Consider the following 27,219-nt stretch of genomic DNA (forward strand, 5'->3'; position numbering starts at 1 on the left):
GTGTGTTCAGAATGTTAGGGGTCATTTTACTACCCCAAACTATATGCCTATTTAATTGGATCATGAGACATCATTAAAGTCCTAAAACTAAATAATTCAATATGGGTCTTACTCAACCTCTCAAATATTTCTTTTTTTCTTTTTTGTCTCTGACACCAATAGTATTGAAATGCTATCTAACATTATACAGATGCCTCAGAGATACCTGAACAACAGTTTAAAAAAATAAAGAGGAAGACGAAGAAGAAAGACATAGGAAGGATAAAGCTACAGGTCTAAAGTACATAAGTAATTCAAATAATAAAAGAGTATTAGGCCAAAAAAATTATCTCCCTAAAGTAGAAGTGATATTATACCATCGTAAAGAAACTACAGGGATGCCTGGGTGGTTCAGTTGTTAAGTGCCTGCCTTGGGCTCAGGTCATGATCCCAGAGTCCTGGGGTCAAGCTTTGCATCAGGCTCCCTGCTCAGCAGGAAGTCTGCTTCTCTCTCTCCCACTCCCCCTGCTGTGTTTCCTCTCTTGCTTTGTCTTTCTTTGTCAAATAAATAAACAAAATCTTTTTAAAAAGGAAATTATAGAAAGTTACAAGAATAACTAATGTATTTTCTGCATATTTCCTACAGTAAGTAAAAATATTTTTTTCTATTCTAACATACATTTTCCAAATCCCTAAGGAATTCCATTAAACTACGTAAATTCTTAATTTAGAGAAAATTGATACGTATTTTAAAAATTCTTACATCCAATACTAAAAACTCCCAAAGATATTCAAGAGAAAAAAACATGTGAATAATACTTATTTAAAGATTTGCAAATATATTAAATGTATTCATGATTAGAATTTAAGACAAAATAGCAAAAAAGCATGACCTTACCTGAGAAAAATGTGTGTGTGTGTGTATGTCAAGCTGAAACAAGTTCATGTTATCCCATTCCTAACATCACCATCCCTCATCCCAGCCATGAGACCTGAGAAAAAAGAAGTTATGGATATAAGGATGAGGAAAAGTTAAAGACTCTCTTTCATTTGACCAAATTCTCACAAGCACAAGGATCATCCTGTATGGCCACATACATATAGTATTATGTAAGGCAATAATAGAGGACTGAGGCTTCCATAAACTCAAAGCCCTACGAATACTTTAGTTCTAATAATTTGATATTCAATTAAAAATAATAATTTACCTTCTGTTTTTTGAGGGTTACAGAAGGGGAGATGGGATAACTGGGTGATGGGCATTAAAGAGGGCAAATGTTGAGATGAGCGCTGGGTGTTATAAGCAACTAATGAATCGTGGATCACTACATCAAAAACTAATGTACTATGTGCTGGCTAACTGAACATAATAAAAAAGTAACAATAATTTACCATAATGCAGACTCATGCTAGCAACTAAAATAAATCATCTCAATTCCTGTTGACTGTATAATTTAATATAATCAGAAGCATAATTTGTTCTTTATAAGAATGGGCGATCATAAAGGAATCAGCATAGGTCAGTTAATAGCATTCTGCTCTGCTGCTTAAACAAAGGAATTGCCAAAGCTGAAATAGAACAGAGAGGAGAAGGATAAGAACCAAATAAGGAGATATATTGAAAAAAAGAAACGAAAGTTTCTTTTAAAGTGAAATCTGAGAGTTTTAGAAAAGTTATAAAATATACTTAGAAATATATATGACCAAACACATTTCATATCTGCTTTTTTAAAAAACTGTCATGTTTTCCCTTTAGAACTTGTTTTTCCTGTGTTACTCAAAAATGGTTCCTCAGTCTTGAAGATTCTTCTCATATTTTTTATTTTTATATTTAGAACATTAATTTGTCTGGAAATCGTTCTATTTGTGTGATAAAATAAGCTTTAATTTTACCAAATGGAAGGCTTATGCAAACATTATTAATTTTAAAAACAATCTTAACCACATTTAAATTAAATATTCCTTTAACATATATTATGTTCCCCATGCTCATTATTCTCTCAAATAAACTTACAGATATATTTATTAGATATCCTTTAAAATGCAATTTTTATTGACTTTGAGTTAAATATTTAGAATCAATTTAGCATGGTGTGAAAATAAAATTGAATATTTCCATTTTCTTTTATTTTATTTTTAAATTTACTTTTTTTTCAGTGTTCCAAGATTCATTGTTTATGCACCACACCCAGTGCTCCATGCAATACGTGCTGGCTATTTCCATTTTGGAACACTATAAGCATAGCCATTCTTTAACTTTGGAAATTCTCAAAAACATCACCCTTAGTAAAAGTAATGACTTTTGCTTTTCCAAAAATTACCAAGGCATGCCAACTTGCTTGGAACACACATTAGATGGTAGTTGTATATATAATGTTTGAATAGCAGTTAATTTTACCAAATTTTTGTGTTATCATAAAAATGCTGGACTTCCAAGATGAATATGTAAAATTATAGACACAAGTAGAAAGTCAAATTCCATTTCAAATGTGACTATCAATAGAAGTCTACAATTATTTTCGTTAGATATTTCAAAACTTAGGTTTTTTTTTTTTTTTTGACAAGTTTGAATGGTCAATGTTATCAAATAATGTATTCATCTGAACATTTTCTGGTCACTTATCACTGTATCCATTATTCTTTAATCTGTTCTATATCCAAACTTGAATTAAAAGTATGAAGAGTCAAATGTACTTAGATAATGTTAAATGGTACAGAGATAACAAATGCGAAAAAGAATTATAAAAGTAGAATTAATATAGAACCCAGAACTCTAATATTTGACATTTATGCATTTTTCTCAAGACTTCATCATGAACAATTTATAGCCTTAACTAGAAATGAAATGTCATAGATAATTGGTCACGTACCTTTGACATTTCATCTCAGGTCTGGTGAATCAATTTTGTGATTTATAACATTTGAAGCCAATATACAGGGACTGAAATCTCAGGACTAGCTATTTTAATTATTTTATGGAAAGTGTATCTTTTGCTCATTTCTTTAAATATAATAAAGCAAACTTTCACTAGAGAAACAGAGTATAAGTTAATATAGGAATACTTGTTATATGAAGCTATAAAAGGAAAAAATAATAATTTCAATAATTAATTATTTTTTAAGCTAATTAAGCTTAATATGCCATATTGTGCTTCTGAGGCTTAGGGAGAAAACGCTCATTTCTGAAGAACTTTCATTACATATATATATGTAATTACATAAATATATATAAACATATATAAAAACATATATAAAATTACATAAATTATATATATATATAAACATATATAAAATTAATTGCTGCTTATGTTTAAGGTCTATGTTATAGTGGGATAGTACTGCCTTACCTAAAAACTTTAAATGCATAGCTCTTTTTTATGACTGGTCCTAAATAAGCTAAATAAATTTAGGTTGTAAAGAAAGCAAAGATATTAATAGCATACCAAGATATCTTATACAGTCAAGGGAGAAAAGGATGGTTAAGCTTCCGGAAAAACTGTAATCAAGGAGTTGATTACTATCAGAACTCTCTTTTTTCCAATTCAGCTTCTGTCTGAGCACTTGCCTTACTCTTCGTTTATTCAGTCAGCCGGATTTATTTGTTCTATGCCACACATCAGAATATGGCAGTCAGGAGTGCCCATGTTTATATTTCATTACTTAAAAATGGAAGCACACTGAGTTGGAATCTTACTAGAATCCAGATTAGGAAAGATTTGAACTGACTCGATTTGAAGAGTGTCTATACATGAGTCAATTAAATGTGGCCCATGGGCCAACCCATGAAGTTGGGGAGTGGATGCGTAGGTGTATTCATAAAATAATGGAGATGATTCTCTGAAAATGGGATAGAGGATGCATGAGTGTACAATATATATGTATCTATTTCTTCTTTGTCTAGGAATAAACTTTTTTGTGATTCAAGATTGTCTCATATTGGGGCACCTGGGTGGCTCAGTGGATTAAAGCCTCTGTCTTCGGCTCAGGTCATGATCCCAGGCTCCTGGGATCGAGTCCCGCATCAGGCTCTCTGCTCCTCGGGGAGCCTACTTCCTCCTCTCTCTCTGCCTGCCTCTCTGACTATTTGTGATTCTGTCTGTCTAATAAATAAATAAAATCTTAAAAAAAAAAAAGATTGTCTCATATGCAAAACTAAGTAAGGCAAATGATAAAGGTGAATATATTTAAGGAAAGAAAATTAAAACCTCGTGAATATGCCTAAATTTTTCTGGTAATTGAGCTTCTCTCAGTTTAAGAAAACAGCTTTTAAACTTATAGAGATTGACTGGAAATCAATAGCTTAGAGACCTGCTAAGTGAAATGGGGGAAACTAAAATCCCAAAAAGGTTAAAAGTAGAAACTGTTGACCTTAAATAAGAAATAAACTTGCAGTTTCTAACCACATTAAACTTATTCAGCTACATATTAATATTTTACCACATTGTTTATGACCACAATGCACATAGTCTCAATCTTGCTCCATAATTCATCACTGTTTTGTTAGCTTTTTGATACTTTCTGATAGATTTTTTTTATTTTTTATTTTTATAAACATATATTTTTATCCCCAGGGGTACAGGTCTGTGAATCACCAGGTTTACACACTTCACAGCACCCACCAAAGCACATATCCTCCCCAATGTCCATAATCCCACCCCCTTCTCCCAAACCCCCTCCCCCCAGCAACCCTCAGTTTGTTTTGTGAGATTAAGAGTCACTTATGGTTTGTCTCCCTCCCAAACCCATCTTGTTTCATTGATTCTTCTATGTCACCAAACTTTTCAGGTTTTCTCACAGAGTCTGAGAGAGAGGGAGGGAGGAAGGGCAAATGAGGGAGCAGAATTATCTAGTCGATCATCATCGAAATCTTACTTGTCAGCTGGTTTTAGTACTCATGGTGGTTACGAACACTAACTCAACTCTTCATACATAAAATGACCCACCTAACACTTACTACTTGAATATTCAAAAAGTAAGTAAGTAAAACACTACACATCTCTGCCATTATGGCTGAAAAAAAAAGGACAAAGAAAAAGAAAGGAAGGAAGGAAGGAAGGAAGGAAGGAAGGAAAAAGAAAGAAAGAGAGAGTGAGAGAAAGAAAGAAAGAAAGAAAAGAAAAGAAAAGAAAGAAAAGAAAAGAAAAGAAAGAGAGAGAATGAAAAAGAAAAGGACAGGACAAGTGTTATTGTCACAGAAATAGGTCTCTTCAGTGTTCACCCACCTTGAGTGCTCTTTTACCTCAATCTCTGGAGTGGGCACACTTGAAATACCTTTTATCCTCTACCTTCATATCTTTCACTCTCTCCCTGTCTCCACCACTGGTTACCCTTGCTCTTTCACTTCCTTGCTTACTTTTGAAGAAATCATGAGGTCATTCTGTTTCACCTAATTAACAATCCCGTGTATCCAACAAAATACAATGCCATTAGCATTTGACAGGGAAAAAAAAATTACAGTGTAAGTTTGTCTCAGTCTAAATTCTGCCAAATTTAGAAGCGTATGAAACAGAAAGCAAGGGTCAAAGCTCTGGAGCCAGCCAGCCTAGTTTTAAATACCAGCTCTGTCAAGTAGTAACTGTGTAACTTTTGGAAAGTCACTTAAAACCCCTGAACCTCAGTTTCCTCAACTGTAAACTGAATGATAATTATACCTACCTCCAGTGTCATTCTGAAGATAATTAATTTGATGATATATCTAGAGCTCTTTGCACAGTGCCTGGATTTATCTGAGCACTCAGTAACTGCCAACCATATTTGTAAGAGGCACTGCAGCCTGGATGCTCTGGACCCTAGGTTTGAAGCCTATGTCCACCTCTCTAAAAGCAGTGTTGTCTTTATTTGCTGGGGAGGGAGGTTAATAAAAAATGTTCTCCAATGGCTTGTAAGAAAACAGATTTTGATAATTTCCAAAAATTTATTGGTGGTATACATTTTAAATAGCCTTGCATCTCTTTATTCCCCTGTTCATTGTTTTGGGTACAATTATAAAAGGAATCAACTCCTTAATTTCCCTTTCTTCTATCTTGCTGTTGGTGTATAGAAATGCAATTTGATTTCTGTGGATTGATTTTATATCCTGACACTTTACTGAATTCCTATATGAGTTCTAACAGTTTTGTAGTGGAGTCTTTGGGTTTTCCACCTAAAGTATCATATCATCTACAAAGAGTGAGAGTTTGACTTCATTGCCAATTCAGATGCCTCTTATTTCTTTTTGTTGTCTGATTGCTAAAGCTAGGATTTCCAGTACTGTATTGAATAGCAGTGGTGATAGTGGACATCCCTGCCATGTTTCTGACCATAGGGGGAAAGCTCTCAGTTTTTTTCTCATTGAAAATGATATTTGCTGTAGGTTTTTCATAGATGGCTTTGATGATATTGAGGTATGTACCCTCTATCCCTACACTTTGAAGATTTTTGATCAGGAAAGGATGCTGTACTTTGTCAAATGCTTTTTCAGCATCTACTGAGAGTATCATATGGTTCTTGTTCTTTCTTTTATTAATGTGTTGTATCACATTGATTGATTTGTGGATGTTGAACCAACCTTGCAGCCCTGGAATAAATCCCACTTGGTCGTGGTGAATAATCCTTTTAATGTACTGTTGGATCTTATTGGCTAGTATTTTGGTAAGAATTTTTGCATTCATATTCAAGGATATTGGTCTGTAATTCTCCTTTTTGATGGGGTCTTTGGTTTTGGGATCAAGGTAATACTGGACTTATAAAATGAGTTTGGAAGTTTCCCTTCCATTTCTCTTTTCTGGAACAGTTTCAGGAGAATAGGAATTAATTCTTCATTAAATGTTTGGTAGAATTCTCCTGGGAAGCCATCTTGCTCTGGGCTCTTGTTTGTTGGGAGATTTTTGATGACTGCTTCAATCTTTTTACTGGTTATGGGTCTATTCAGGTTTTCTCTTTCTTCCTGGTTCAGTTTTATTAGTCTATGTCTGTAGGAATGCATCCTTTCCTTCCAGATTGTCAAATTTGTTGGCGTATAGTTGTTCATAATATGTTCTTATAATTGTTTGTATTTCTTTGGTGTTGGTTATGATCTCTCCTCTTTCATTCATGATTTTATTAATTTGGGTCCTTTCATTTTCTTTTTGATAAGTCTGGCAGGGGTTTATCAATCTTATTCTTTCAAAGAACCAGTTCCTCATTTCATTGTTCTGTCCTACTGTTCATTTGGTTTCTATTTCATTGATTTCTGTTCTGATCTTTATTATTTCTCTTCTCCTGCTGGGTTTAGCCTTTCTTTGTTGTTCTTTCTCCAACTCCTTTAGGTGTAGGGCTAGGTTGTGTATTTGAGACCTTTCTTGTTTCTTGAGAAAGACTTAAATTGCTATATATTTTCCTGTCAGGGCCGCTTTTGCTGTATCCCAAAGATTTTGTGTTTTCATTTTCATTTGTTTCCATGAATTTTTTTTCTTTAATTTCCTGGTTGATCCATTCATGCTTTAGTAGGATGCTCTTTAGCCTCCATGTATTTTAGTTTTTTTCAACTTTCCTCTGTGGTTGAGTTCTAGTTTCAGAGCATTGTGGTCTGAAAATATGCAGGGAATGATCCCAATCTTTTGGTATCAGTTGAGACCTGTTTTGTAACCCAGAATGTGATCTATTCTGGAGAATTTTTCAAGTGCACTAGAGAAGAATGGGTATTCTGTTGCTTTGGGATAGAATATGCATATGTATGTGTGTGTGTGTATTTGTGTGTGTATGTGTGTGTGTGTATGGGTCATCTCGATGAAGGGATGGAATATGACTGTAAAGATGAAAATTTAAAAAGATTTTCAAAAAGAAATTGATAAGATAAGAATTAGGTTAAAAAAAGGGGGGGGGGCTGGGTGGCTCAGTGGGTTAAAGGCTCTGCCTTTGGCTCAGGTCATGATTCCAGAGTCCTGGTATCGGGTCCCGCATCAGGCTCTCTGCTCAGCAGGGAGCCTGCCTCCCTTCCTCTCTCTATGCCTGCCTCTCTGCCTACTTGTGATCTCTGTCAAATAAATAAATAAAAATCTTAAAAAAAAAAAAGGAGAGAATATTATCAGGCTAGAGATTAGAACAAAGCCATACCTAGATTCAGGGTCTATTTTGATCTGCTAGAAGAAACTGTATCCTAAAATTTTAAAGAAGGAAAAACTTCTATGTATACAAAAAAAAAAAAAAAAAAGTTAAATACAAGGAAGGGATAGAATATAACAATGAAAACTTAAAAATATTTTTTAAAAGGTATTGATAAGATAAAATACTTTAAAAAGGTTAAAATAGGAAAGAGAAAAAAATTTTAAAAATAGAATAAGAAAAATATAAAATTAAAAAATTTAACTTTGAAAGACTAAAGAATCAAGGGGGAAAAGCCATGAATTCTATGTGCTGTGTTCCCCTAGCTCTGAAGTTTTACAGTTCTTATTGATTAGTGAACTTGGTCTTGGCTGGATGTTCTTTTTGATCTTCTGGGGGAGGGGCCTGTTGCAGTGATTCTCAAATGTCTTTGCCCAAGGCAGAATTGCACCACCCTTGCCAGGGGCCAGGCTAAGTAATCTTCTCAGCATCAGCATTGCTCTCAGTAGCTTTTGTTCCCTGAATGCTTTCCCTACATGTTTGGAGGATGGCAATGAAGGTGGCAGCCTCCCAATCTCCCACTCATGGGAGCAGAGAGCTTGGGGTCCTACTCCTTAATGTGCTTTCAGAGAAAAGCTATCTATCTCACCCATATCCCTGGTCTCTGGCCATATTTCATTCTCCCCTGGCCCATGACCAAGCATTTCTATCTCTGGTGCATGGCCCCATCTGGAGTCTCCAAACCCAGTCTATTCCTGCAACATGCTCCCATGCCACTCTTCCTGGGTGAGGAAGGTGAGTTTCCCTGGATCTGCCACTTGGGGTCCCTTCTCAAAGAGCAGTGGTCCAATCATGCTAGGGATCACAGTTTATGAATACCCTGATCCGAGAGATCACTCTTTGGCTCCATCTTTGAGGCTGGCTTCCCCGCTTTGATATCTGGGAACTCTGCCATGCTCAGGCACCTCCCAGTCTTTCTGTGACCCAAAGGGACCTGAGACTACATTGCTCCTGCGAGGGCTCCATGCCCTCCCTAGCCCCTGAAACAGCATCCCTCAGTGGAGCAGACTTCTAAAATCTCCAGTTTTGTATTTCACTGGTCTATCACTTGCTGGGAGCCGGCCCCTCCCCTCCCTGTATATCTTCTCATATATCGTGTCAGATTCACTTCTCCACACATCCTACCTTCTGGAAAGTTGTCACTTTTCGTTCATAGAATTGCTGTTATTCTTCTCTTCAATCTCCTGTTCAGTTTTTAGGTGTTCAGGATGGTTTGATAATAATCTAGCTGAATTCCTAGGACCTGATAAAATTTGGACCTCCTACTCCTCCACCATCTTCTCCCCCCCCCATATTCCACTCTTTTTTTTTTTATCAGTTTTTATCACTTTTTTTTATCACTTTTATTATCTGTGTGTTCTGGGACAATTTTTCACAGTGATAATTTAAATCAGGCTTTGAGACATTTTTCTCTCCATTCAATATCAGAAAAAGGACATTAAAAAACTGGTTGGCAGCTGTAAGTATGCAAGTGTGCCTGTTTCTGTTCATCTTTGCTTTATGGGTAGGGGTAGAAATGGGTTAAAGAAGGGAGACCAAATACCAACAATCCTTAGAACTTTCACTTTCTCTGGGGATAAATTCTAAGCTACCTCGCATGGAAATTAGTGCCTGTGTATGATAGTGTGTGATTTTTTTTTTCTTTAAAGATTTATTTATTTGAGAGAGAGAGAAAGTAGGGGAGGGTCAAAGGAAGAGCATATTCAAGCAGACTGTTTGCTGAGTGTGGAGGTTGACCTAGAGTTCAGTCTCACAACTCATGAGATCATGACCTGATCTCACGACCTGAAACTCAAGAGTCAGAAGCATAACTGACTGAGTCACCCAGGAGCCCCACAATGTGAATTTTATAGATAAGGAGGAAAACTTCTATAAAAATTTTCGCTAATCCTTTTGAATGTAATTCCATGTTTTATTCTTGTCCTCTTGTTATTTATGGCATTCTTGCATGTTTAGACTATCTGAGTTTCTGCAGGGAAAATCAGCTTATATCTGAGCTACATCATGCTTTAGAAATATTTTAAACTATGTCTTCTATTGCCTGGTACTTTATTCCCTACCTATACCTAATTATCATAGTGCAATTAAACTTTTCATGGTATTCTTTTTTTTTTTTTTTAGATTTTATTTATTTATTTGACAGACAGAGATCACAAGTAGGCAGAGAGTCAGAAAGAGAGAGAGGGGGAAGCAGACTCCCAAATGAGCAGAGCCCAATGTGGGACTCGATTTTAGGACCCTGAGATCATGACCTGAGTTGAAGGCAGAGGCTTAACCCATTGAGCCACCCAGGCACCCCTTTTCATGGTATTTTATGTTAGTTTTGCGCATTAGAAGTTTATAACTTTTAGTGACTTACTGTTATTGCAATTTCAAAAGAGAAAGAAAATATTTGGGTGTGATTAATCAATTATATTCATACAGATAATCTAAGCTATGGGTAGGCTGCTTCCATATCTAAAATATTTCACAATATTTGAAGAGCTGGTGAGATAATTTCTCATGTACAATAGTTGTTCCATTATGAATCTTTAAAAATTAGGTCAATTACAAAGTATTTGTGATATTCAATAGGCAACAAATTGTATAGATATAGTCATCAAATGAGATAATAGAAACTTATGATAAAATGTACTTAATTTTCTTATGTAGCACTACAACAGATAGTAGGTAGAAAGGAGATTTCTAATACTTACTTCATCACTATCAATTGTAAATAGGGCAGAGTATTTGTTCCTTGACCAAAAATGTTTTTAAATTAAATTAGATAATGTAAGAGAACATCTAACATAGGATTTAGTATATTGCAAGCCTCCAACAAATGCTTATTAACTCATTTCCTCTAACCCCAACTTATGTTTATCAAGACTTTGAAATAAAATTTTAGATTTTACATAGGCCTAACTATTGCAAATCTGAAATAGTAAGCTATCTCTAATTTTAATCAAATATGAAATTAACTAAGAATGATTAAACAAGTCAGGGAATTTGATCCCTAGAGACTATATCACACTTCATATACTAGTTTTACTACCACACTATATATGTAGGATATCATTTGAAAGCTATCCATTTCACTAAACTGTGAAAATTTATTGTTCATTTGCTATAATGGAACTCATTGATTGAACAAGAGTTTTATATCCATTATGTGTTGCAATTTTTAAAAAATAATATTTCTGCATCAATCAATTTAACATGTGGAAAGTATGTAAAATTAGCTGCTTGGTAATATTATTTTCAAGTCTTAACATAAAAATGAAGCATTGTACTCCATAGTGTATATGGACGACATCTTCCTTATCCATTCATCCATTGAAGGGCATCTTGGTTCTTTCCATAGTTTGGCAACCGTGGCCATTGCTGCTATAAACATTGGGGTACATTTGGCCCTTCTTTTCACAACATCTGTATCTTTGGGGTAAATACCCAGTAGTGCAATTGCAGGGTCATAGGGAAGCTCTCTTTTTAATTTCTTGAGGAATCTCCACACTGTTCTCCAAAGAGGCTGCACCAACTTGCATTCCCACCAACAGTGGAAGAGGGTTCCCCTTTCTCCACATCCTCTCCAACAACTTTTGTAGCAACATGGACGGGACTGGAAGAGATTATGCTGAGTGAAATAAGTCAAGCAGAGAGAGTCAATTATCATATGGTTTCACTTATTTGTGGAGCATAACAAATATCATGGAGGACAAGGGGTGTTAGAGAGGAGAAGGGAGTTAGGGTAAATTGGAAGGGGAGGTGAATCATGAGAGACTATGGACTCTGAAAAACAATCTGAGGGGATTGAAGTGGCGGGGGTTTGGGAGGGTGGGGTACCAGGTGGTGGGTATTATAGAGGGCACAGATTGCATGGAGCACTGGGTGTGGTGAAAAAATAATGAATACTGTTTTTCTGAAAATAAATACATTTTTTTAAAAAATGAAGCATTAAATAAGAACACAAATTTTTATTCAAAAGTTGAATGTTTAATACATTTTTATTTATTTATTGTTGCTTATGAGGAATCAAATTTTTTTGCTCATACTTATACTACTTGAATGAGAAAGTGATATTAAATGATAATTGTTTTCAAACTATTCTCAGAATTATGGAAACCAATAGGTAAAAAACAAAACAACATTGTTATGAGAGGCCACCATCATAAGGAAGAATAACAGCTATAGTTACAGATGTTAGACTAAGAAGAAACTGTGCATTTTCCTGAGACTATAATAGACAAACTGAATATATGCAACAAACTACATACTTCCGATACTGGTATATAATAAAACCATTAGATTCAAAAAAGATCCTGATGTGCATTATAAGAAAGGAATATTGCTTATTTACTTTTGAGGTTTTTCAAATTTTTAATAATTGTTTTAGTAATTTCATATTATAAAAGTTCTTTTGAGGATACCCATGGTTTTTCTTTGTTTAAGAAGTAATGAAATCAGCAAACTAGGATAAAAAGGAACTTCTTGAAATTATTAAAGGAAATCTACAAAAAACCTATAGCTAACATTATATTTAATATGAGAAACCATAAGATTTTCCATTGAGATCAGGAAGAAGGCAAGGATGCTCCCTGCAACAATCTTATTCAACATCATACTGAAAGTTCTAGCTAATGCAATAAGAAAAGAAAAGGTAATAAAAGGTATAAAAATTGGAAGAGAAGAAAGAAACTGTCATTTTTGGTGGACAACAAGATCATCTATGTAGAAAATTTGAAAGAATCAAAAGTAACAACAAAAACTGCTGTAAGTTAATAAGTGATTATAGCAAGGTTGCAGGATATGTGGTTAATATTTAAAAATCAATCATTTTCATATTTACCAGCAGTGAACAAGTAGAATTTGAAATTAAAAACACAATGCAATTTACCTTATCATCCTCAAAAATGAAATGCTTAGTATAAATCCAATAAAATATGTACATCTGTGTGATAAAAACTATAAAATTCTGATAAATGAAATCAAAGAAGAGCTCAACAAATAAAAAGATATTCCATATTCATCAATAGGAATACCCAGTATTGTCAAGATGTCAGTTCTTCCCAGGTTGATTTATAGATTCAAGGAAATCCCAATTAAAATCTCAACAGGTTATTTTGTGGAGGTCAAAGCATTGATTCTAAAGGCAATATGGTGAGGCAACAGGCCCAGAGGAGCCAACACAACATTGCAGAAGAACAAAGTTATACACCTGATACTCTCTAACTTTAAGACTTTCAATAAAGCTAAAGTAATCAAGGCAGTTAGCACTGGTGAAAGAATAGACAAAAAGATCAATAGAATAGCATAAAGAACCCAAAGAATAGACCCACATGAACATAGTCAATTGATCTTTGACGAGTAAATTTGATAAAATGGAGCCAAGATAGTCTTTAACAAATGGTGCTAGGATAACAGGACATTGCAAAAATAAATAAATCTAGACACAGACCTGACATTCCAAGCAAAAATTATCTAAAAATTAATCATAGACTTAAATGTAAAACAGAAAACTCATACAAAACTCATAGAAGATAATGAAAGAAAAAAATGCAGATGATCTTGTGTATGATAGTAACTTTTTCAGATATAATGCCATAAATACAATCCATTAAATAAATAGTTGACAAGCTGGACTTCGTGAAAATTACAAATTTTTGTTCTGCAAGAGACATTATCAAAAGAATGAGAACACAAGTTACAAACCTGAAGAAATATGTGTGAAATACACATCTGATAAAGGAATGTTATTCCAAATAACCAAAGAACTCTTAAAATTCAACAATAAAAAAAAAAAAACAAACAACCAGATTTTAAAATGGGCAAAAGATTTTATAGATAACCCACCATATAAAATATACAGATGGCATTGAAAAGATGATATGCATCCCATTATCATCAGGGAAATACAAATTAAAACAACAATGATATACTACTACAAACATATTAGAAAGGCCAAAATCCACAACGCTGACACCAAATCCTTGTGAAAGTGTGGAGTAACAGGAACTTTCATTCATTACTATGGAAATGCAAAATCGTACACTTATTTTGGTGTTTGGTTGTTTCTGACAAAACTAAACATACTGTTACCACATTATCCAGCAGTTGCACTCCTTGGTATTTAAATAACATCACTTAAGACTGCACAAAAACCAACATGGGAATGTTTATAACAGCTTTATTCATAATTGCCAAAAATCAAGCGCAACCAATGTGTCATTCAGTAGGTGAGTGAATGAATAAACTAGTATACCCAGATAATGGAGAATTATACAACACTTGAAAAATGAGGTAATAAGCCATGAAAAGACATGAAAGAACTTAAATGCATTATTACTAAAGAAAAGAAGCCAATCCGGGAAGGTGACAGATTATATTATCCCAACTATACAACCTTAAAGAAAAGGTAAAACTTAGAGAGGCAGTAAAAAGATCACTGATTGTCAGTATTTGGGTCGAGAGAGAGGAATGTTATGAATAGGCAAACACAGATGATTTTTAGGACAGCAAAAGTAATCACTATGATGCTAATATGTTGGATACATATCATTATACATTTGTCCAAACTCATACTATGTAGATCAAGGGTGAATCACAGAGAAAACTATAGACTTTGGGTGAATATGATGCATCATCATAGATTCATCAATTGTAAAACATGTACTATTCTGCTGGGGGATGTCGATGAGGGTGAGATTATGCATGTATGGGGTAGTAGGTATGTGGGAAATCTCTGTACCTTCTCTCAATTTCGCTGTAAATCTAAAATTCTCTAAAAGAATAAATTCTATAAAATGAAATAAAACAAAATGAGCTACTTGAAAACAGCATCATTTATAGTACTTAAAAATTAGAAATGTGATTATCTAAATTTAAAATAGTTCAACATTTGTAAACACTAAAAATACAATTTACTCCTGACTACTACAGCTCTTGAGTTATCTTTTCATATTAATTGACCATTTATGGTACATTTGTGTGAAGAAAAAACCATTAAATTTGTTTAAGGACCATTCATCCCGTGTTTATTTTCTGGTCTAGCAACATTTCAGGAAAGGAGATAAAGAGCCTAGTATAAGAATAAAGCACAGGGGCGCCTGGGTGGATCTGTGGGTTAAGCCTCTGCCTTCAGCTCAGGTCATGATCTCAGGGTCCTGGGATCCACCCCCACATCAGGCTCTCTGCTCTGTGCAGAGCCTGCTTCCCCTGCTCTCTCTGCCTGCCTCTCTGACTACTTTTGATCTCCCTCTGTCAAATAAATAAATAAAATCTTTTAAAAAAAGAATAAAGAAAAAAAAGGAAATGCAAGCTGGATAAATATTTTTATGTATTTTTATTTTTTAATTTATTTATTTTTAAAGATTTTGTTTATTTGCCAGAGAGAGAGAGGCAGGCAGGAGAGACGGGCATCCCACTGAGTAAGGAGCCCAATGCAGGACTCAATCCCAGGACTCTGGGACCATGACCTGAGCCAAAGGCAGAAGCTTAACCAACTGTGCCACCCAGCAGTTCCAGGATAAATATTTTTAAAAAGAAATGTAGATTGAAAAGATAGAATTTAAAGGACAATGTATATAATTAGATGTTAGAATAATGAGGTGATAAGTGAAATATAAATTACTTTAATAATTCTACTCTTCCACCAAAATACTATGTCACCAAAGTCACTACAATGACTTTAAAATAAAGAGTTTTCTCTGGTTTAGTTTAAAACCACTATATGTCCATATCAATTTTTCTATAGGTAAGTTATATTTTTTTAAATATAACTACTATAAAAAATGATCTTTGTGCACAGGATTTAGTAAGACAGATGTCATTTTAAGCCAAAATCAAATTATAATGAGTTATAAATTCTGTTTCTGTTAAGAAGTTAACCACCCAGGGCACCTGGGTGGCTCAGTGGGTTAAAGCCTCAGGTCATGATCCCAAGGTCCTGGGATCGAGCCCCACATCGGGCTTTCTGCTCAGCGGGGAGCCTGCTTCCTCTTCTCTCTCTGCCTGCCTCTTTGCCTACTTGTGATCTCTGTCTGTCAAATAAATAAATAAAATCTTAAAAAAAAAAAAAAAAAGAAGTTAACCACCCAAGAGTCTGTCAAGTATTTAGAAATAGTCAATCCAGAAGTGCTGATGGTTTCTAACATTAGCCTCTGGAATTCTCTTTTCTAGTTGACAGTAGCTGTATTAAGGGATAATGCATATTTCCTGCTAACTATTCTTCAACTTCAAATGTTAAGTGGTGTCTTTTAATTACATTGTGTATGGTAATTAATTTAAAATATCCATGCAAGTTTTTCATCTTGGAATCCCATTTCATACATGGCCTATATGCCCTAGACTTTCAGTGGTTTATTCCAGCTTTCAAAATATTCTCAAAGTGTAAGATAATAAAAGTTCTAGAAAATATTCAAAGTAGCTAGAAAATATAAACAGCCATTTGCAGATTGCTAAAATGGCAATGCATATATTTGCATTTTTAAAATGAAGTATTCACTGAAAACATATAAAAATAGAACAGCAAATGAATAATACAAATTTTGAGTTATCTGAATATCTAGCTATTTTATAGCACACTTAATATAAGAAGCCATGATCCACTAGAAGACTGTTTTATTCAATAGGGCATTAACTATAAGTTTCTTTTTAGGCCTAGAATATTTTTCCAAAAAAAAAAAAAGTACCGCTTTTATTTATTCACAATGTAAATTCGTTACATCATAATTTTACCTCAAATTGACTTGTATTTTATTAAGCATTTTAACCTGCTGCAGTTGCATTGAAAGAATAAGAAAGTAGCCAATTCTAAATGCATTTGCAGTTACCATGGCTTTCACCAGTACAGATTGTAATGCAGGGTGAAGGGTGAGGTCAGTGAGAGTAACCTGTTTGACAGTAACAAGTATTTTATCCCTCATATCAATGTGAAGAACTGACTCATGGTAGTAATGAGAACAGATCAACTTTGATTCCATGTTATTATTCATTCCAAAGCCTCTACAAATAGTGCTTCTCATATTTTCTTTATCCCCGCTGCCCTCTTTGGTGGTATACTGTCAGTAAAAACTAAAACAATATAAATAAATAAAATAAATAAGCAAATAAAAAGAAACGAATTGCCAATTTTAAATTTTTTATTGTTTAAGTATAAATGCAGACAAATTAGTTTCAATGTACAGCACAATAAATTAGTATTTGCACGTACAGGCATACCTCAGAGATATTGTGAGATATGTTCCAGACCACCATAATAAAGCAATATTACAGTGAAATGAGTCAAATGAAATGTTTCTTTTCCCAAGAATGTAAAAGTTTATACTTTTATATATAGTAGTCTGTAAAGTCTTCAATATTTTGATGTATAAAAAAAAATCATTGTACATACCTTAATTAAAAATATTTTATTGTTGACTCAGTCAGTGAAGTGTTTGACTCTTGATCATGGTCATGGTCATGGGTTTGAGCTCCCTATTGGCCTAGAGTCTACTTAATTTTTTTCTTTCTTTCTTTTTTTTTTTTTTACTAAGAAATGCAAACCATAATCTTGAGTTTTCAACAAGTCGTAGTCTTTTCACTGGTAGAAAGTCTCACCTCATTTAGGATAGCTGCTGACTGAACAGAGTGGTAGTTACTGAAGGCTGGGGTGGCTGTGATATTTTCATAAAATAAGACAATGAAGTTTACGGCATTGACCAACTCTTCATTTCACTCTGCTTTGTGATGCTGTTTGACAGTATTTCACACACAGTGGAACTTCTTTCAAAACTGCAGTCTTCTCAAACTGTGCTGCTGCTTTATCAGCTAAGTTTATGTAATATCCTAAATCTTTCATTGTCATTTCAACAATCCACAGAATCTTTACCAAAAATAGATTTCATCCCAAGAAACCACCTTTTTTTAAATTTTGCTCATTCGTAAGAAACACCTTCTCATCCGTTGAAATTTTATCATGAGACTGCAGCAATTCAAATATAATAATGAAAGTCTGAAAAATGGCAAGAACTAACAAAATGTGACAGACATGAAGTGACCAAATGCTGCTGAAAAATGGCGCTGATAGACTTGCTTAACACAGGGTTACCACAAACCCTCAATTTGCAGAAGTGCCTACTTTATTGAGTTTCTTTTTAACAAAAATGGATGTGAAATTTTGTCAAATTATTTGCATGTATTTGCTTTTTCTGAATCTACTGAGGATGATCATATAACTTTTTCTTCATTTTGTTAATGTGATCTATCATATTGATTGGTTTGCAGAGATGTTGAACCATCTTTGCATCCCTAGGATAAATCTACTTAATCATGTTGCATGATTTTTAATGTATTGTTGAATTCAGCTTGAATATCTTATTGACAATTTTTGTATCTATGTTCATCAAGGATACTAGCTATAACTTTCTTTTCTTGTGATATCCTTGTCTAGTTTTGGTATCCAGATAATACTGATTTCATAAAATTAATTTGAAGTATTTCCTCCAAGTTTGCATATATCAAAAGTAATCTCTGACTTCACTCTAAATCCAAAATGAGAAATGTACATGCTTTTAAAAAACTATTTCCTGATACAGAAAACATATTTTCACTGAAGAAATCCATATGTCCAAGATTCCTCCTTTAAGTAGTAGGAGGAAAAGTTAGACATTCTTTCCCAAAAATAAGAACTTAAAAGTATACTTCTAGAATGAAACCATTTAATAAATGCAGTACATACTACGTTTAAAATAAATATTATAAATTGCTAAGATGGACAGTATAATAGGGAACCCTTCTATTCTGAAGAAGGGACTTGGAAATAGACAATGAATAAAAGCTACTAATTTTTTCATTGTATTAAATGTCTAGCAAATCCATTCTTAATTGGAGCATTATAATAAATTTTATGCTAACATTTTCCTTGGGGTTTTATATAATGGTGCAAACTGCAGGGTGCTTAAGCACCTGCCTTTGGCTCAGTTCATGCTCTCAGGATCCTGGGATTGACCCCTGCATCAGGAATCCTTATTCAGTGGGGAGTCTGCTTCTCCCTCTCCCTCTGCCCTACCTCCCACTCATGGACTCTCTCTCTCAAATAAATAAATAAATACATAAATAATATTTTTTTAAAAATGATAATGTAAAGCCAAAAAAAAAAAAGAGTCTTGCCATTTTTTTGATCTGTTAAACAGCATAATCCTTTTTCAAGTTTGCATACTTACTTTACCCACAAGGTCCATACTTGTTTGAATCCTGATTTTTTTTATGTTATTTTCTTTTTTAGGAGATAAATGATTTTATTTTATTTTATTTTTATTTTTTATTGTGTTCAGTAGCCACTGTATAGTACATCATTAGCTTTTGATATAGTGTTCAATGATCCATCAGTTACATATAACATTCAGTGTTCATCCGAGCACATGCCCTCCTTAATACCCATCACTCTGTCACCTCTCCATCATATCCCAAGCCCTCAGATTGTTTCCTGGGGTCCATAGTCTCTCATGGCTCATCTCTCTCTCCCTCTGGTTCCTCCCCCTCCTTAGAGCTACTGTTTATGTTCCACATCTGAATGAAAGCATAGATAATTGTCTTTCTCTGCTTGACTTATGTCAGTTAGCATAATCCTCTCCAGTTCCCTCCATGTTGATGCAAATGGTGAGTATTCATCATTTCTGATGGCTAAATAATATTCCATTGTATATACGTACCACATCATCTTTATCCATTTGTCTGTTGAAGGGCACCTTGGCTCCTTCCGTAGTTTGGCTATTGTTATTTTGTCATATTTTCTTGAATTGGGTGCTCATAGGTGGAGTTGTATGGTTAATCCATATACTTCATCTCATATAAAACAAAAGTCGAAGACTCAGGAAGACCAAGTTATTCAACTATGAACTGATAAAGCTAAAACACATTCCTATATTGGCCATGGCTATACTTTTTGAAATAATACCATAGTGGGATGCCTGGGTGGCTCAGTCAGTTAAGCATCTGTCTTTGGCTCAGGTCAAGATCTCAGGGTCATGGAATTGAGTCCCATGTTGGGCTCCTCACTCAGCCTGCTTCTCCCTCTGCCTACAGCTCCCCTGTTTGTGCACTCTCCCTCTCTCTCTCTGGCAAATAAATAAATAAAACTTTTAAAAAATAAAATAATATCATAGTGACTTGTAACTCCCATTAGGTATTTGGTTTGGTCTAAGGGTGCCTCCGTGGCACAGTTAGTTAACTCTCCAGCTCTTGGTATTAGCTCGGGTCATAATCTCAGGGTCATAAGATGGTGCCCCACATGGGCCTCTGTGATGAGCATGGAGTCTGCTTTGTATTCCCTCTTCCTCTTCCTCTCCCTCTGCTCCTCCTCCTTGTGCTCTCTCTCTCAAATAAAAGTAAATAAATCTTTTTTAAAAGGGATATTTGATTTGGTCTAGTATTGGTAAATATTTAAAAATCCAAATGATTTAAAATTAAATTAATGGTTTGGTTAAAAAATCATCAGATTTTTTAAAAATGTAATTTATTTCTTCTTTTAGTACTCTAGTAAGAATTTTTTTTTCTTTCCCTTAATAAGAAATGCCCTTACCTAATGTTTTGAGTTAGAGCTTAATATTTCTACCTAAGATGACATAATATTTAGGGGTCAGAAACACAGTTGATGTGATCTGCCTGCCCAATTCTGAATTCCAATTCTACCACACACTTGCTGGGTAGACTGGCAAATCACTTTATCTTTCTGTGCTTTGCTTTCTTCTACTTTAAGATGGGAATAATAGTGTAGATTCATAGGGATGTTTTGAATATTTAATTAAAAATTTTAAAGCTGTCCTCAGTGCCTTGTATGTATTAGAAATTCAGTAAACATTGACTCCAGTCTCTCCCTGTCTCTTTGTCTCTGTCTCACTCCTACAAGTCGTGCCCATATGCACACACACAAACACACACACACCTCTGCCTCTAATAAGAACCTTGCTTCTTGCCCTTGCTAATTCTTCCCCATGGAAACAAGTCCAGTTCAATTTAGTTCTGGTTTTTATTTTTCTTATTCAATAAATCAGACATTTTTTTTAAATTAAGGTGATTTTGTTTATACATCTTTATTTCAACTTATCATTATGTCTAACAGTTCAGTTCTTCAATATTTTCTTTTCATATTTCAAGCCATACAGCTGGAATCATTTAGCTTCTTCTATTAATGTATCTTTAAAGTTATATATGTAAAAATTTGTTGGTTAAAAATGCTATTGTATTCAAATTTAACTAAAGATGTTTGCTTTTTTTCTGCTTTCATTCTGATAAGAAAGTCATGCTATGTATACAACTCTAGGCTGCAATTTGAAGATGTCATTACTCTCATCAGGCTTCCATTTATTGCTGAAGTCTGACATCGATGTTATTAATAAATTGGCCTTTTTTTTCTCTCCACCAACTTCTAAGGTAATTTCTTTATTTTTGGATATTTTATAGTTGCCTTGTAATGTAAAATCATACAATATATTCATTTTCTATTGATACATAGCAAATCCCCACAATTTTAGCTTAAAACAATACAGATTTTATTGTCTCAAAGTTTCTGTGGGTCACAAGTTTTGGTACTGCATAACTTTGCTTTCTGCTCAAAGTCTCACTAAACTGAAGTCAAGATGTTGCCCAGGTTGAACAAAAAGCTCTAAAGGCTCTGAAGAAGTATTTGTTTCCAAATTCATTCAGGTTGTTGACAGAATTCAATTACTTGAAGTGGTAGGATTGAGGTGCTCCCATATTTTCTGCCATAGGACCTCCTCCATCACGAAAGCCAGTAACAAAGAATTTTCTCATCAAATTCTCACTTTTTTAAACCTGTGTTGCTTGGAAAAATAAAGTCTCTACTGTGGGATTACCTGTTTAAGTTAAATTCACCCGGGATTATCACCCTATTTTAAGGTCAGCTGAATTGGAACCTTATATACATATGTAAAATCCTTTCTCAGCACACCTAAATTAATGTTTGAATAACTTGAGTGCAGGATGGGTGGGAGAGAGAGTAGAATCTTTATCTGGGCTTCTATTTGTTTTGTAGATCTGGAGTCTTTTCACCTGTTATCTCTTCAAATACTCTCTCATCTTCAATCTGCAATTTTCCTTTTGAAATTCACTTGTATATGTGTAATATCAAACTATTATATGTCTTTTATAGTTTTTAATCTCATAGTTTTATCTATTAGACACTGTGTAACGTTATTGCAGTGATATTAATATAATTCCAATTATCTCTGTGAAAGTTGTTTAATTGACATGAAAGGGTATAAAGATTGAAGAAAATCAAAATCATGACTTCACAGCAGATCTCCACTAAAAAATTGCTTTTCGGGGTGCCTGGGTGGCTCAGTGGGTAAAGCCTCTGCCTTCTGTCTGCTTGGGTCATGGTCCCAAGGTCCTGGGATCGAGCCTCTGCTCAGGCTTTCTGCTCAGCGGAGAGCCTGCCTCCCCCTCCGTCTCTCTGCCTGCCTCTCTGCCTACTTGCCATCTCTGTCAAATAAATAAATAAAATCTTAAAAAAAAAAAAAGCCCGTTTCTCTTATTCTTCTAGCAATGAAATGCCCTTAATTGTCCCAAGTAGAGGTAGCATGGGAAAGGGACACTCCTGGAAACTTTTGCTGTGTTTTATTAAATAGCATCCATGTGTATTATTAAAAATTAATATTTTACCTATTTTCACATTTATGTTTAAATGATTTATCTTGAAAAATACATTTTCCATTTTTTTCATAAAATATATTTACTACTGTACTTGCATGGCATAAACTTCTAACATCCTAAAATGGCAAACTGAAGTAGGTTCACACATCTAATTACTTTAGTTACATACTAAGTGATTTTTCAGCTGTATCTTCCAGGTCAGTAATTCTCTCTTAAGCTATACTTAGTATGTTATTTTCACCACTAATTTAATTTTCAATGTGTATATTTTTAATTTCTAAAAGAAAGTTATATTCTTTTTCACATTGGCCTAAACACTTTAATAGTCACCTGTTGCTTGAACCTTTTAGTGATTCCTATCTTTTTCTCCATAAATATTTAAGTATACTTATTTTAAATATGTTTAAGATATCTTAGAATGTAAAGGCCTTAGGGTTCTAAATATATGTATTTTTTCTTGATTCCCAGTCATAATGACTTGTTACCTTGTGTGTGTTTTTGATAGTTTTTAATAATGGGTTCATATTTAGTTGATTTTAATCTATGGGAATTCTGTAAGACTAATTTCCAAAAGAGAAACTTGAGCTATTCCATTAGGAAGTCAGAGGATTTACCACCCTATGATCTTTTAGGGTCCAACAAACATCTTTGGATTAAAGTAAGAGATTCTGGTTAAGTTCCTCCACCTTGTTTCTGGTTCAAGGTCCTGAACACCTCTGATGCTGATTAAAATCTCTCCTCAGAACACTGTGATCTCCTAGTTTGCTAACTTCTCTCAGCCAATATCTGTATGTTCATACTTCCATCTACTATTTTGAGAAGACCTGGGTAGGTTGTTTGGATAGTTTTATTATCTCTTTTTAATGTCTTAAATATCTTAATAATGTCTTAAAATATGTCTTATTTACATCAAGTGTTTAGTATTCTGTTCTGCTGAAAAAAATAATAATTTCAGTGTATTCCCAAGTAAGAGTTGTTAAGATATTTCTTACAATATAAATGGAGATTAACATCAAGTACTAGATTCACCCAGTTTCTCTTGAGATTAGAGTGGTGAGGCAGGAATTCCTAAGTGTGCCATAGTTAAAGTATAACCTACAAACAATAGCTGAGTAAGGGCCAACTTGCCAGACTTTCCAAAATATTGTCCAGTGATCCTAGGGATTATAGTATATTCTATGAATTGATACCCCTTTGGGGATAAAGAAGTTGGAGTAATAATGTATTTGTGTGATACGTAGTACCAGGAGGCTGTGGGGGAGTCCAGCTGAACACCAGAATCTTAATTATCTAGTGAAGAGAGAACAGCTAAGATTTACCTGCCACTAATATCAATAACCACACAATGCTTGTCTCATACAAAGGAAGTGATCTGTTTTCACTGATAAAAAAATAACCCCCACCCTTACCTGGCATGCCATTTGAAGACAGGCCCGCAGGTCAGTAAAATTAAATTTACAATGTGGAGGAAGAAGAGAATAAAGAAAGTTGGAAAAGAAGAGAAACTCCAAGAAAGTGATTTTGAATCAAACCATGACTATGATTGCAATAATTTGAGTCAGGCTAGAAAAAAATGAAGTAAACTTAAATTTCCTGATTAATTTACATTTACTTTTTACCCCTGATAAAAAAGAATGTTTTTTGCTCTCTGATTTTTTGTCAAAAGAGATGTTGCAGTGATTAAAAAGAAAGCAGGTTTTATGTTCATATATTGCTGACTGTTGAGTGCACAGTTCATATCCTGTATTGGAAGTTTTAATTTAATAGAAAAAATATATCATTCACTTTGTAATGTGGACAGTAAAATGTGTTCCATGGAAAACTCATATTGCCAGGGACCTCTAAGCTTCATGTAAGCTGATTTCTTATAAAGATCAACTAACACTGCTTAAGCACAAATGTGGTATATATTGTGTTAGAATTACATATAAATCAAGTAGCACAGAGCAAAAACAACATGTAATGCAATATATTTCTTTATCTGAGAAGTAATTTTCCTGATGAAATTGCTATGCTTCATTTCTAGCAATAGATTTAACTCAGGTAATCTAAAGCTAGGGAATGTCAGAAAGCTGCTGATTCTCCAGAGAGAGGATCTCATCTTATTAAGCAGTGCAACTCTGACAGCATGTAGGATATTTCTCAATTAATTTTCTTTTTTGAGAAGGTATTCTACACATTGGGGAGAGTCATATGCTCAAAGGTTTCTCAATAGTGCAACTGAAAATTGATTTATGACAGAGAGAATCAGGATCATAGGGCCCCCAAACAGCCTCCTGAAAGAATGATTTTTCAAGATGAAATAAAAGTAAGACAATTCCAAAAATTCTTCAGGGAACACCCCATGCATCATGAATGTCTCTGGAGGCTTAGTCAGCTAAAAATCCAATATATTTCCCTTAGAAGAGATTAGAAAATTGCTGAACCACTCAGGCAACCTACATCTCTTTTTGAAATGGAATATATTACAAAGAAGTTTAGAGTTGTTTAATAGTATTTAGACGCCATATTCTTTTATCAAACTCCAATGAGAGGACAAAGTTCTCAATAATAGAATGAATAGAATGGCAACAAGTTAAAGTAAAACATAGATCTTTGGTGGGGGGAAGAAGTTACCTTAATAAATAATTCTTCCCATTTTTAAATAATTCTTACTGAAGACTCTGAACTAGTAGGACAAAAATTAGGATCATTTGTATAAATGAATAGATTTACATTGTAAGGTCATGGTGTCCTCACTTTCTACTTGGATCTTTCTTTCCAGTCAGGATCTCTTAAGAGTTGCCTTAGTTGCACCTGAAAATATATCCTACACTTAATATGTCTAAAGTAGTTACCTTATATTATGCAGGGGCAATGTACATTGCTGACATTTTTTTATAATGTAGTAGCTTCACATATTCATTATTATATCAGACAAGTAGCCTCCTGATGCCATAATTAATCTATGGCAACACAGTGAATCTGAATCCAATATTCTTTTACAACTGTGAAAATCAGAGCTTATGAACTCTAAATCTTGACCTGTTTGAGATATAGAATATTTTAAATGATTCATAAAGATGTTCTCATAAACTCAAAGTATGGTGTCAGTTAGAAATCTGAGAAAGAAAATTTCAAAGATGGTTATTCTTCTAAGGACCCCAGAAGTAGAACTAAAAGCAGGAGTCAAATAAATACAAAATTATTTTCAGATAAAATTATGCCACTACGCATATCTTCCTAGCTAAAAGAACTTTTCTTTATATAATATGAAGAAGCAAAATATAAACTGTAGCTTAGCCATTTACCCTTATAAATCAAACCATATATATTAAATAACATTTTACTTAAGCTATAAAAATTTACTTAGAGAAAGTTAGCTCTTAAGCTAGAAAATTAGATGACTAAATTTGTGTATATTATAAATTATGTGTGTGTATATGTATGTGTGTGTGTGTGTGTGTGTGACATTCCATACTTTTTTTTTTTTTCAGGAAAAAAGGAGTGAACATGACTATTCTAAAGATTTCTTAAGGATAATAAAGGAATATCACAACAATTACTCAGATAAAATGGGACAAATCCTTAAGTAGTACAAAGTACAAACTGGTAAGTTGACTAAAAAAGAAATAGTTGAAGAGAATATACTTATTTATTTAAAAGATTGTATTTGTAGTTATAAATATAACAATAAACAAACAGGCCCAGATATCCTCACTGGTGAACTCTATGAAATACTCGAGAACTAGAGAGTTTCAATTTTACACAAATTTTTCCAGAAAATAAAGCAGGGGAGCCATTTCCCTTCCTCACTGTCAAGAACAAAATTTTCCAGAAAATCAGAAAAATACACTATAAGAAAAAATAAAACCACCAAACCAATATCCATAATGTTTAAAGAAGCTAAAAAATGTTGTTATGAAGGAGATCATATGATAGTTGTCTTTCTCTGCTTGACTTATTGGGATTGGGAGGGAGACAAACCATAAGTGACTCTTAATCCCACAAAACAAACTGAGGGTTGCCGGGGGGAGGGGGTTTGGGAGAAGGGGGTGGGATTATGGACATTGGGGAGGGTATGTGATTTGGTCAGTGCTGTGAAGTGTGTAAACCTGGTGATTCACAGACCTGTACCCCTGGGGATAAAAATATATGTTTATCAAAAATAAAAAATTAAAAAAAAATGTTGTTATGAACACATGAAATTATCCTTTGAAATAAGTTAATATAATGAATGTTTTGTTACATTGAATGTTCGCTTTAAATAAACTTCTTTCATTGCAGCATGGCAAGTGGCAAGTGAGCTTGTGTATGTTGTTAGAAACCTAAAAATATACCCAAATGTGGATGTAGCAATTATCTAAGTAACAGATTGCAAATATTTACAAGCAAAATTAATCTGGCTTCTCAGTTTGAATTGCAGTTTACAAACAGCAATACAAATCAGCATGCATGTCAGTATGAATAGGTGTGCATACAGCTTGTCATTAGTGATATCTTAACACAGGC

Source organism: Mustela nigripes, chromosome 1 (genome assembly GCF_022355385.1).
Source record: "Mustela nigripes isolate SB6536 chromosome 1, MUSNIG.SB6536, whole genome shotgun sequence".
Lineage (NCBI taxonomy): Eukaryota > Metazoa > Chordata > Mammalia > Carnivora > Mustelidae > Mustela > Mustela nigripes.